The following is an 11,704-nucleotide window of genomic DNA, read 5'->3' on the forward strand; positions in this document are numbered from 1 at the left end:
GAATTATAACATAAATAAGGACTGACATCTAGATTCTTTATCTGGGAAGTAACTATATGCATCTAAAGAGACATATTCTCTACAATCAAGTCAAGATGTGGAAGGAACCTGACCTAAGAAGACCTTAACAAATATTCCTTTCATAAGACTCATAGGGATATAGAAACAAGTTGCAGGGGTGGTGGGTGGAGACCCTGGTGCCAACTAAATAGCCAAGCAACTAAAAATGTTTCATTTGAGCAAGCATTTTTTAAGGAAGGGGTTTTGTGACCAAGCCCAGTACCAGATATTCCCCTAAGAATGTCTTACAGCTCATACAATTTTTACAGCTCATTCCAGAAAATATGTGTTGTAATTATCTTGTCAGTATCTTGTACACTATCTACACACACTACTTTAATTAGTGCCTGTAATTAATGCTGGCATTCTTTCTATATGCGTGTGTTTGCCTGGACTCTCTAAAGAAGCACTGATACTTATATAGCTAGAGTGAGAGAGAAGTTTATATCAAGAAAATGTCTCACATATTTGTAGAATCTGGAAGCCTAGTTTGGTTCAAAGTCTGTGGGTCAGATGTTAAGCTGAAGGCTTCTCTTGGCTAATATAACTTTGGGGGCTGGTGAATCTGCGAGTGGAAAAACACCACACGCTGGTGTCTACAGAAGTGGATGAATACAATGTCTCAGATGGTAGGTTGGCAAATGGCTCCTGGGATTGGCAGAAAGTATGGCAGACAATTGGCTAAGTCCAAAGGACTGAACGCTGAGGAGCTAGATGCAGGAGGTAGACGCAGCAGAAAAAAAGAACGTTTTTTAAGTAGCAAGAGTGCAACACCCTCAAATAAACTTCTTTTTAACTGGATTGGGACTTTGAACTGAGTGATGCGGTTATTATTTCACTCTAAGAGTAGAACGGATTGGCTTCTCAGAGCAGATCGCATTATGGAACTGATTATGTTGTATTAAGTTGCATCATTACTAGGATAGAAGATTAGGCATCTAGGCATCAACTGCCAAAAGAGAACTATGGAAACAATGGTTTAAAACTGTGTTTGGTTTTTATTGAGTTATCCTGAGGATCCTGACCTAGTCATATTGCCACAAAACCTAAATATTGTAGCATGTATCCAAGGTAGTGAAATCCTCATCTCATTTAACCCTTCTATTTGTGACAGATCCCAAGTGAAAACTATCCAATCAATGCTTTAGTTATCCTGATTTAATTCTATGTTTCTACCTTTTTTTACATCCTTTTTAAGGGACTCGCTAGTTTACATTTGTATAATATAGTAATTTTAATTTTCCTTTTTTCAAGGATTTTTCTTTTATAGTAAATTCTGTTTTAATACATTTGGAGTATTTCTCTCCAACATTATTGGCATAATTGACAGGATCTAAAGGCATTCTTTGTCTACCTCAAACCTCAGGGCATTGTGGACTTGATCAAGTGCCAACAACAGAATTTTTTGCATCCTTCTTTATGGGACCTTAGCAGCCACTAAGAATAGTAGACCCTATCTTGAGACTAACCCAGAACTCAGTCTTTAGCACATCTTTCTAAATATTTATCTTCCCTGATTCTGTTCATAATCTAATGATTGTTTTGAAACTTTTATTGTTGTGTTTTTCAGTGACCAGAGAGCTTACTCCTTACTTAAGGAGTAAGCAATACTGAATCACTGTAGGGTCTTAACCTGTGATTCAGTGAAAATCCAAAGTAGTTTTCCGAGTGACATGTGTCTGTAAGACAACCAAATATAATGATAGCCTTATAATGATGAAACAGTAAAAAAAGGAGCCCTGGTGATGCAGTGGTAATGTGTAATCTGCTAACCACAAGATCAGCAGTTCGAAACCACCAACCACTCTAGAGCAGAAAGGTAGGCTTCCTACCCCAGTAAACAGTTACAGTCTCAGAAATTGTTTTTCTTGCCAAATGAATTAAAATAGAATGTGTACTGAATTAAGAAGAGTCGACAAGAAGGAGATTTATTCTGATGGAATTTTTGATTCAACGTTGAGGTAAAACCGAAGTACACTTTTCTTCTTTGAGATATAATTTCCAGGCAAACAATACAAATGAAAGATTACAATGCTAGGTTGATTCATCTGGCTCCTTTACCTCTCTTCCACTTATTCTTTCTCCCTCTGTTCTTCTGGAAGCTGCTTCTCTTTATTCCTCCTTCACTGCTTACCCTGCTTTTTCATATGAACTGACAGAGGGAAGGAGAGAGCTGGTAGATCTTCAGTATCACTTTGAGGATAAGGTGCTAGTGCTCCTTGTAAATAAATCTAAGATTCAAAATAAGGGCGAGACTCTGTGTTAGTCCGGGTTCACTAGAGAAACAAAAGCAGTGATACTCATATATGTATCAGAAAGCTTTATATCAAAGAGTAATTGTTTATTGAGAAAACAACCCAACCTAGTCCAGATCAAGTCCACAAGTCCTATATTAGCCCGTAAGTCCAATATGAGTCTATAGATCCTTTTTCAGATGCACACAACATATGAAATGATGCAAATGTAGGACGATCGCAGGCCCATGAATGAAAAATCTTATGGATGGTTGAAGCATCTCGAAGCTCTGGCAGGTCTCAGCCAGGGACTTTGTCAACAGGAAGGTGAAGCAGAGAGTGAGGCTCTCATAGGGCTCATCAAGTCTCCCCATGGTTTGTCAACAGGTAGACCAAGGCAGAGAGAGAGAACAAGTTCCCAGAATTCCCCTGAGGTCACACCCACAGGGGGTTTCATCAGAGGGTGACCTGATTGACAGACTAGACTCCACCCCAACACTTATTTATCAAGTCGACGTGAAATTATGTAACTATGACAGACTCTCAGTTCAAAATGCCCTTCAAAATAAAAGCCCCCCAGTTTTAGTTATCTGGGGTCACTATTCTTCATTAGAAGTTCATCAGCTCTCAACTTTGTCAGAAGTAGTTGCTGAAGCTTTGTGCCTACTTTAGAAACATGATCAGATGGTGAAGGCCTACGGAATGAAAGCAGACCATTGTCGGAGGTAGGGGCAGGGGAAGGCCCCCTTGTGTTGGAGGGCACTTGAAATAGAACTGAGGAGGCACTGTTCTCTGAGGGGAGTAGACCATGGTGACCTGGGTCTAGTAAAGCCTGTGGGAGTGGAGGCTTGAACATCTTCATTTGCTGCTGAGGAACAACTCAGTATAAAGAGGAAGAGCTGCAAAAATCTGCTAATGATCAAAACTTGGAATGTGCGTAGTAAGAATCTAGGAAAATTGGAAGTGGTCCAAAATGAAATAGAATGCATAAAAATCGACATTGTAAGCAGAAATGGACTGGTAGTTTCCACTTTGAATTAGAGAATAATATGATTTACTATACAAGGGCATAGTGAATGGTTTAAACTCAGGAAAGATGTGAATCCTCCCACCATACTTGTTCAATCCGTGTGCTGAGCAAATCATCAGAGAAACTGGATTATATGAAGAAGAATGTAGCATTAAGTTTGGAGGAAGTTTATTAACAGCCTGTAATATGCAGATTACACAACATTACCTGCTGAAAGTGAAGAAGAATTGAAACACTTGCTGATGAAGATCAAGGATTACAGCCTTTGGTGTGGAATATAACCCATTGCAAAGGAAACCAAGAAGCTCACAACTGGACCAATAGGTAACACCATGATAGATTGAGGAAAGGTTGATGTGGTAATGGATTTTGTCTTTCTTAGATCAACAATCAATGCTCATGGAAGCAGCAGTCAAGAGATCCAAAGATAAGTTGCATTAGGTAAATCTGCTTTACAAGACTTCTTCAGAGTATTGAGAGGCAAGTATGTTCTTTGGAGACTAAGTTGTGCCTCACCCAAGCCATGGTATCTCCCATTGCCTCACATGCATATGAAGTGGGATATTGAATAAGGAAGACTGAAAGTGATGGATGCATTTGAATTGTGGTGCTGGAGAAGAATATTGAAAGTACCGTAGACTGCTAAAAGGACAAACTAATCTATGTTGGAAAAAGTAAGGCCAGAGTGTTCTTTAGAGGCAAGGATGGCAAGACTTCATCTTACATACTTTGAACATATTGTCAGGAGAGACCAGTCCCTGGAGAAGCACATCATGTTTGGTAAAGTGGAGGGGCAGCTAAAAAAAGGAAGGCCCTCGGGGAAACGGATTGACACAGTGACTGCACCAACAGACGCAGGTATAGGCGCAATCATGAGGATGACACAGGGCCATGCAGGGTTTCTTTCTGTTGTCCATAGAGTGGGGTAGGATCAGAGCCAATTCCATGCACCTAACAAAACTGCATCTAGTGCCTCTTGACTAGCAGAATGACTTTTATTCTTCTGGTTCATTTCAGTGTTTATCATTTGTCATCTCTTGTGTTGCGCAACAACTCTTACTCTTCTTTTTCATTATGATCTAAATTTAGAAGGTTGTTTATTTATTTATTGCTTTAAACGTTCAACAATTCTTAGTATTCTGCTTTAAATTTCAGTGTGATATTAGAAGGAATATTTTCCCTCCTTCAGTTACCAAAAATCATTCTATTATAGCCCAGCTGATGGATGAGGGGACTTTAAAACGTTCATGAAATACTTCATTGAAAGGTAATGGAATCTACCATGAATTTTTTGAAGACCACTCACATGTTCCTGCCCTCACTTCTTTCTTCTTTGTATTCCTTTATGTTTCCTTATCCACTTGAATTAAAACAAGTCATTTGTTTAAGCAATCTAAATTCTCGTTATTCATGGATCAGACAAAGAACATAAAGAAAACAAAATCCAAAAATCAGTGATTTCATTAGAAACAAAAGACATGTTTTTCAGCCATTATTTTTACTTTTATATTATCCTGGACTTTCACAAGATGTCTGGGATAATAATCTGAACCCTGAACATTACCTAATATAGAAATTTTCAAAATAAATTAATTTTAATAAAATACTTGGAAAAATTAATCATCTTGCTTAAGGTTCTAAGGGAGAATCAAAAATTGAAAACACTTACCTAAACCAAATCTGAACATTTTCATACACTCTCCTATAGAAAACTTAAAGTTGGCCTTTGAGTGTCCTCTCAACTTTAATAGCTTATCTGCTGCTTTAAAGTAGGAAAGAAAAGTAAAAATGGGAAAACAGTAAATTTGAAGGTCTTGGGAAGTCTTGCACTCCTAATAAAAGACAGGTTAGTTCTTGAACCCAAGCTATTCTTTTCAGTGCGTTTTCTCTCTTGAGTTATGAATGCTTTGAAAAGTTTAGCACTTTTAGTAATGCTTCTTGAAGTAGTTTTTTTTCTAACTAGACTTGTTTATATTAAGAAATCATAATTATTACCTCCTGGAATCACCCCCTCCCTTCACTCAGGAATTAATCTGGCATGTAAATTAGAGAAATGCTGAAATTTTAATAAATAAATGAATTACATTAGAAATTCCAGAAATCTGAGGTGCAGGTGCACCGACTTATTATTATCATTCATTCCCTAAAGCTGAGAATTCAGCCATATAAGCATCCTAGAATAATCAAGCTTTAAAAGCATGCCCATCAGAATATTCTTTTCAGTTAGACAACCAAGGAAAGGGATGGGACCAAACAAGCAAAGCATTTCATATTTGACTTTTACAGGGAGTTGGATTCTCCCTTTAGGAAAACAAATGCCAGCTGTGGAAATGCCAACTTGTTTGTTATTTCATAATAAATAAGAAGATGGAATCATGATTCATGGAGTGGGTCACTAAGAAGTTAACAAGGTAAAGGCTGGTCCTCTCACGGTTAATGCTACCTTCGTTCTTTAATTAGTATAAGGGAACTTACAGAGGGAAAAGCAGCTTGCGGGAAACCTAAACCAGCGATTGCTGCATTTCAGAGCACAACCTTGATTCAGGGAACTTTGTAATTCCTCACTCTAACATGACCAATTAGAATGTGTCCAAATATGATCACAAAGGATCAGTGGTCTTTGTAGCTGCTTTTAAGATTGTTTATGGCATACACTCTAAGGTGCTTTACTTTGTTCCTTGAATTAAAAGGTTTATTGAGGTATTTTCCATGGAAGAGGATAACATAATGTAAAGTATACAATTTTTTAAAACAAGATAATTGACTTCAAAGGGGGTAAAATTTCTAGAAAAAAAAGTAATTTAACTAGGTGCTTTGCATGTATACATAAATATGAATATGAGTAGCCTTAAGAGCATCTAAGTTATCTTAAGAGCATCCTTTCCCACCTTAGGGAAATTCTGCTTCAAACATACATTGTACACGATTTCACACACATATTTAATTAAAGCCATTTCTGGGGAAGATACTGACTAATCTCTTGCTTCACATCCTCTTCTGGATCCAGCCTACATTTCTGGCAGCTCCTTGTCAACATTCTGCAACATTTTACTTGTGTGAGATAACAGTGATATTGTTCTATAATTTGGTCATTCTGTTGCCTTTCTTTGTAATGGGTGCAAATGGGAATTTATGGCTCTCTTCCAGTCAGCTGGCCAAGTACTGTAACTGTCTTCCAAATGTCCTGCCATTGAGGAGTGAGTCCTTCCAGGGTTGCTGAAGCAAGTCTTATTTATTTCTTTGGGCTAATGCATTCAGAGGTTTGAATGCATTACTCATATGCTACCTCCTGAAATGGTGGACTGCAGACTAGTTATTTTTGGTCCAGTGACGGTGTATTCTTTCCATCTTTTGATCCTTCCCCCATCATTTGATATTTTGTCCATAGAACCTTTCAATATTACAATTCGAAGCTTGAATTTTTTCTTAAGTTTTTATAAATTTCAGATATGCTGAGCATGTTCTTCCCTTTTTGTTTTCTATTTCTAGGTATTTACACATTTCATTATAATATTTAGCTTTTTAAGTACTTTGACTATACCCTTTCTTCCATTTGCCTTAGGTACTCCACGATTAATGGACTCTCTTCTGACATCCACTTTGATCTTTGCCCCCCCTGCTCTTCTTAATGAACGTTTGCTTTCTTCATGAATAGCCTGATGTTTTCCCACAGCTGATGAGGTCCTTTGTTATTAGTGTTCAGTGCATCAGGTCTGCTCTTGAGATAGTCTGGAAACCCGGAGGGGCTAGACTCAGCGTTCTAATTTGGCTTTCGTGGACTTGTTTTCATTTTCTACAGCTTCATCCTGAACATACATGTGAGCAATAGATTGTCTATTCCACATTCGCCCACTGACCAGACTTCAGCTATGGATAATGAGCTTCTCCATGGCATCTTCCATAGACAAAGTCAAATTGATGTCTGTGTGTTCCATCTGGAGAAGTCCATGTGCAAAATTGCCTTTGTGCCCTTGAAAAAGGGTATTCGCCATGAAAAGGTCACTGGTTGTGCAAACTCATATCATGCAATCTCCAGCTTCATTTCGATCCCCAAGTCCCTATTTTCCAACTACCGTTCCTTTCTCTTTGTCTACACCTTTTGCATTCTAATCAACAATCATGATCAGAAATTCATTTTGATCGCGTTTGATCAATTTCTAACTGAATTCATTTGTAGAGTTCTTCAATATTGACTTTTGTGTTTGGCGTATAAATTTAAATAATGTTTGCATTGATTGGATTTCCTTGAAGTTACGTAGATACAATCCTAACAGACAGCAGTGTACTTCATGATAAATTTGGCTGTGCCCTTTTTGACAATGAATGCCATGGCATTCCTTTTGATTGGGTCATTTCCAGCTTAGAATATCATGATCTTCTAATTTAAAATTGCCAATACCCATCCATTTCAGCTCACTAATGCCTAGGATATCAATCTTTATGCATTCCATTTTATTTTGACCAATTTTAATTACCTTAAATGCATACTTAGCCCATTCCAAGTTCAAATCATTAGAACATTTTTGCAGCTGTTTCCCCTTACTTTAAATCAAGCCACATCAGCAAATGAATATTTCAAAGGCTCCACTCCCACAGGCATATATATTAAATTATTTTCATAGGGGATCTTAAAACTCTAATAACAATTCATACATCAATTGTATCAAGCACATTTGTACATATGTTGACATCATCATTTTCCAAACATTTTCTTTCAACTTGAGTCCTTGGTATCACCTTCTCTTTTTTCCATCCCTTCCCAGCCCTCCCACCCTCATGTCCCCTTGATAAATTATAGATTACTATTATTTTCTTATCTTACACCATCTGCTGTCCCCTTCACCCATGTTCCTGTTGTTTGTCTCCCTGGGGATGGAAGTTATATGTCAATCATTGCAATCGGTTCCCACTTTCTCGCCCTTCTTCCCCCACCTTCCCTCTGCCCTCATAATATCGCTACTCCCATTATTGTTCCTGAGGGGTTTATCTGTCCTGGATTCTGTGTGTTGAGAGTTCTTATCTGTACCAGTGTACATGCTCCAGTCAAGCTGGGTTTGTAAGGTAGAACTGGGGCCACGATAGTGGGGGTGGGGAGGAAGTATTAAAAAACTAGATGAATGTTGTGTGTTTTGTCGGTGCTATACTGCACCCTGGCTGGCTCATTACTTCCTTGTGACCCTTCTGTCAGGAGATGTCCAATTGTCTATGGATGGGCTTTGGTCTCCATCTGACCACCTTCCTTCCCACTGATATGATTGCTGGTCTGGGTCTTCTGATGCCTGGTACCTGATCCTAAACACACCTCGTGATCACACAGACTGGTGCGCTTCTCCCATGTGGGTTTTGTTGCTTCCCTACTAGATGGCTGCTTGTTTAACTTCAAGCCTTAAAACCCCAGACACTGTATCTCCTAACAGCCAGTCACCAACATCTTTCTTTACCAAATTAGCATATGCACCAATTTTTACTTCAGTGATAGTGTGGGGAAGGTGAGCATCACAGAATGCCAAGTTATTAGAACAAAATGTTCTAATTAGAACAAAAGTCCTCCCTCTGAGGGAGGCCTTGCATAGAGGCCCAATGTTTGTGTGCTACCTTCATACTTAACATATAAATATATATACATAAACCTATATCCAAAGTTTCTATGAGCAAAATATCAAATGCAGAAACCAGCAAAAGAATACAGAAAGACTTACACAGTCATTGTACCAAAAATAATTGGCTGACATTCCACCATTTCAGGAAGTAGTAGATTAAACAAGAGTAAATGGTGCTAACGGACAAAGTTCAATGTGCACTGAAAACATTGACCAAAAGCAGGGCCTCAGAGATAGATGGAATACCAATTGAAATGTTTCAAAAAGCTAATGAAGCACTAGAAGCTCTCCCTGGTCTATGTCAAGAAATTTGGAAGAAAAACTACTTGGCCAATTGACTGGAAGAGATCCATATTTGTGCCCTTTCAAAAGAAAGGTGAACCAAATTACAGAACGGAATCACTGATATCACAAGTAAGTTTTGGTGAAGATCATCCAGCAAGTGTTGCAGCAGTACATGGACTGGGAGATGTCAGAAATTCATGCCAGATTCAGAAGAGGATGTAGAACAAGGGTCATCATAGCTGTTGCCAGATGGATCTTGACTAAATGCAGAGAATGCCAGAAATAATTTATTTGTATTTTATTGACTCTGCCAAGGCATTTGACTGTGTGAATGACGACAAATTATGAATAGCCTTGAGAGGAAGGGGAATTCCAGAACACTTCATTGTACTCATGCAGAACTTGGACATTAATCAGGAAGCAGCTGTGTGAAGAGAACCAGAGTCTGCTGCATGGGTTAAAGCAGTAAAGCCAAGCCTTGGGGCTGTATCTTATCACTGTATTTATTTAATCCATATTTGGAGCAAATAATCAAAGAAATGGGCTAAATGAAGAAGAATGAGCCCTCAGAGTTTGAGGGAGGCTTATTGACAACCATTGATATGCCAATGACACAATCTTGCTTGCTGAAAGTTAAGAGAATTTGTAGCACTTTCTGATGAAGATCTAGTATTGCATCTTTTAGTATGGATTACAACCCGATGTCAAGAAGACCAAACTTCTCACCACTAAACTGGTAGGTAACATCATGATAAATGGACAAAATATTAAATCTGTGGAAGGTTTCGTTTTGCTTCACAATCAGGATCCACAACCGGTGATCATGCAAGCAGCAATAAAGAGATCAAAAGCTAAATTGCATTGAGTGAATCTACTATACCAGACCTATTTAGAGTATTGAAAAGCAAGGATTGAGGACTCATGTGCACCTGACCCAAGCCATGGTATTTCCATTTGCCTCACATGCATATAAACGTTTTTATTTGAATAAGGAACACTGAAAAAGCATGGATGCATTTGAATTGTGGTGCTGTAATAGCATATTGAAAGTACCCTGGCCTGCTAAAAAGACAATCGACCCTTAGAAGGAGTATGGCCTGAAGGCTCCCTAGAGGGCAGGATAGGAGAGCTTCATCTTATATACTTTGGACATGTTGTCAGGAGAGACCAGTCCTTGGAGAAAGACACCATGCTTGGTAAAGAAAAGGGCATTGAAAAAGAAGAAGGCCCCCAGGAAGATGGATTGACACAATGGCTTCAAAAATGGTCTCAAGAATAGGAAGGAGGGTGAGGGTGACACGGGACTAGGCAGTATTTCATTCTGTTGTGCAATGGAGTCGATACAAATTGGACTGACTCTATGACACCTAACAACAACAACTTTAACACAAACACTAAATTTCGGTGTGTTGCATCATTTATATCAAACTCAAGGAGGTATCTCCCTTTGGGTAGAATTTTCTTGAATCTATTGGTCACTGTCATACTGACCAGGTGTAATTCCATTCTTAACTTCTAAATGTCAGTACAATAGTCTTAAAAATATGAATACCACGTGTTGTAAATTCCTCATCCATATTTCCCAGCAGTCACTGGACTGTTATATGTCATATAGAACCATGCTTCTCACATGTCTATTGCAAACACTAACAACTTCATATCTAATACTTTCTGTTGTACATAGAATCATTCTTGGCCCATGTTTATAACTAAGTGGAAGTACCAGGGAGTTAATGTCCCGGAGAGAGTCCATAAGACATGATAGATGGGAGCTAGTTGATACATTTTTAAAGTCCATGTCCTTATGTGAACAAACCAGAACCAGATGCTATTCATTTACAAGAATTCACCAGGAAAATTGAGTTATAGTGGCTCACCATCGAAGTCTGTTGTATTGGCTTCTGTTCCTTCTCTGCCTCAATCCCCCATACATTTACCAGTGCTTCTAACAACCACATCCATGACAGTTGTTAGCTGTTGTCATTACCCATGACTAACAAAATAGAACAAATAGTCCTCAGTCCTGCACCACCCTTATGATCACTTGGATAGCTGACTTTTATAGGGCTTCCATTGAATCCCCCCCCCCTTGAATTTCACTACTTTCCTGCTAGCCTATCTTTGTACAGAGGTTCCACTCAAACCTGTTCCACATTGCAGGAACATGTGAATTCCCACTTCAGAAAGGTGATGGCCGTATATGAGTTACATTGGCCAAGAATGGAACCCAGTCTCTCATATGAAAAGTGAGAACTCTGCTTCTGAGTCACCAGCAAATGAATTACTTGCCACCCCTCAGATGATTCACTTGCACTCAAAGTATTGTCACCTTCTCTAGAAATCTAAACTAAAACATGAGGTTTACTGATTATTTATATATTCAAATATTTCAACATTCATTTTGTTTCGTATACTTTTAAATACATTGCTTAGACCAGATGATGCACAGCGGTACAGAGGGGAATTGGAAGCGCAGGGAAGGTAGGACGGAAGAA

At 38.6% G+C, this 11,704-nt stretch overlaps 1 pseudogene; it reads left to right on the top strand.

The window, feature by feature from the left end:
• The first annotated feature begins 1,950 nt into the window (after positions 1–1,950).
• The window catches only part of LOC105978764, a 13,194-nt pseudogene continuing 3,440 nt past the window's right edge, over positions 1,951–11,704 (top strand).

Source organism: Echinops telfairi, unplaced genomic scaffold, assembly GCF_000313985.2.
Source record: "Echinops telfairi isolate 266 unplaced genomic scaffold, ASM31398v2 ScPeMD7_7420;HRSCAF=8458, whole genome shotgun sequence".
NCBI classification, from domain to species: domain Eukaryota; kingdom Metazoa; phylum Chordata; class Mammalia; order Afrosoricida; family Tenrecidae; genus Echinops; species Echinops telfairi.